Source organism: Petromyzon marinus, unplaced genomic scaffold (genome assembly GCF_048934315.1).
Source record: "Petromyzon marinus isolate PM22_M1 ecotype Great Lakes invasive population unplaced genomic scaffold, UKy_Petmar_22M1.pri1.0 PM_G_Scaffold_61, whole genome shotgun sequence".
NCBI classification, from domain to species: domain Eukaryota; kingdom Metazoa; phylum Chordata; class Hyperoartia; order Petromyzontiformes; family Petromyzontidae; genus Petromyzon; species Petromyzon marinus.
The window spans coordinates 1340001-1342500 of record NW_027423015.1 but is presented as its reverse complement, the minus strand read 5'-3'; positions in this window follow the sequence as shown (position 1 = coordinate 1342500).

The following is a 2500-nucleotide window of genomic DNA, read 5'->3' as shown; positions in this document are numbered from 1 at the left end:
AAAACGGGTCATTTTTGTGTGGCCACATTGCATAGGAACGGCATGAAACTTCCAGAGGCATTTGCAGCAGGAATGCATGTGCACTCAAAAACGTCTATATTTTTCACGGATAGACCCCGTGAAACGCTAGAAGTGGGCGGGGATGTCTCTCTTGTGGCTCACGGGGCTGTTAGGGTGGCACAGAAATCCCTCGGAATGGGAAAACGGGTCATTTTCGTGTCGCCACATTGCATACGAACCGCATGAAACTTCCAGAGGCATTTGCAGCAGGAATGCATGTGCACTCAAAAAAGTGAATATTTCTCACGGATAGACCCCGTGATACGCTAGAAATTGGCGGGGATGTCTCTCTTGTGGCTCACGGGGCTGTTAGGGTGGCACAGAAATCCCTCGGAATGGGAAAACGGGTCATTTTCGTGTCGCCACATTGCATGCGAACCGCATGCAACTTCCAGAGGCATTTGCAGCAGAAATGCATGTGCAGTCAAAAAAAAATTGATATTTTTCACGGATAGACCCCGTGAAACGCTAGAAATTGGCGGGGATGTGTCTCTTGTGGCTCACGGGGCTGTTCGGGTCGCACAGAAATCCCTGGGAATGGGAAAACGGGTCATTTTCGTGTTGCCACATTGCGTACGAACCGCATGAAACTTCCAGAGGCATTTGCAGCAGGAATGCATGTGCACTCAAAAACTTCTATATGTTTCACGGATAGACCCCGTGAAACGCTAGAAATTGGCGGGGATGTGTCTCTTGTGGCTCACGGGGCTGTTAGGGTGGCACAGAACTCCCTCGGAATGGGAAAAGGGGTCATTTTCGTGTTGCCACATTGCATAGGAACGCCATGAAACTTCCAGAGGCATTTGCAGCAGAAAGGCACGTGCACTCAAAAATTTTAATATTTTTCACGCATAGACCCCGTCAAACGCTAGAAGTTGGCGGGGATGTCTCTCTTGTGGCTCACGGGGCTGTTAGGGTCGCACAGAAATGCCTCGGAATGGGAAAACGGGTCATTTTTGTGTGGCCACATTGCATAGGAACGGCATGAAACTTCCAGAGGCATTTGCAGCAGGAATGCATGTGCACTCAAAAACGTCTATATTTTTCACGGATAGACCCCGTGAAACGCTATAAATTGGCGGGGATGTCTCTCTTGTGGCTCACGGGCGCTGTTAGTTAGGGTCGCACAGAAATCCCTCGGAATGGGAAAAGGGGTCATTTTCGTGTTGCCACATTGCGTACGAACGGCATGAAACTTCCAGAGGCATCTGCAGCAGAAATGCATGTGCACTCAAAAACGTCTATATTTTTCACGGATAGACCCCGTGAAACGCTAGAAATTGGCGGGGATGTGTCTCTTGTGGCTCACGGGGCTGTTAGGGTCGCACAGAAATCCCTCGGAATGGGAAAACGGGTCATTTTCGTGTTGCCACAATTGGCATACGAACGGCATGAAACTTCCAGAGGCATTTGCAGCAGAAATGCATGTGCACTCAAAAACGTGAATATTTTTTCACGGATAGACCCCGTCAAACGCTCGAATTTGGCGGGGATGTTTCTCTTGTGGGTCACGGGGCTGTTCGGCTCGCACAGAACTCCCTTGGTCCACCTGATTCGTGCATACAGGCAGCAACTAAAACTCTGTAAACCTGCTGTGAGGACATCTAAACAGTGGACCAGTGAGGCTGTGGAAGATTTGCGGGCGTGCTTAGACTGTACTGACTGGGATATGTTCACGACTGCTACCAATAGTCTGGATGAACTCACAGAGGCTGTGTACATCAGCTTCTGTGAGGACTGCTGTATCCCAACACGTACCAGGGTGAACTTTAACAACAACAAGCCCTGGTTCTCAGCAAAGCTCAAAAGGTTGAGGTTGGAGAAGGAGGAAGCGTTTAGGAGTGGGGATAGAGACAGATTCAAGGAGTCGAAGAACAGGTTTAGCAAAGCGGTGAGAGAGGCTAAACGACTGTACTCAGAGACACTAAAACACCAGTTCTCTACTAACGACGCTGCTTCTGTCTGCCAAAGGGCTCAGGCACATCACCAACTACAAACCCAGAGCGCCCCACACCACTAACGACTCCCGCCTAGCCAACGACCTGAACGAGTTCTACCGTAGATTTGAAAGACAATTGGACTGTCCTGAACCACCCCTTCCCACCCAAGAGGCCCCATCCCCCACCCATACTACAGAAACGACTCTCTCCTTTCAGGAGGGAGAAGTTAATGGGCTTTTCAAGAGGCAGAATCCACGCAAAGCAGCCGGGCCGGACTCTGTCTCTCCAGCCACCCTCAGGCACTGCGCTGGCCAGCTGTCTCCGGTGTTCACCAACATCTTTAACACCTCCCTGGAGACATGCCATGTACCAGCCTGTCTCAAGTCCTCCACCATCATCGCTGTGCCCAAAAAGCTAAGGCCAACAGGACTAAATGATTACAGACCGGTCGCCCTTACATCTGTGGTAATGAAGTCTTTTGAGCGCCTGCTCCTGGCACA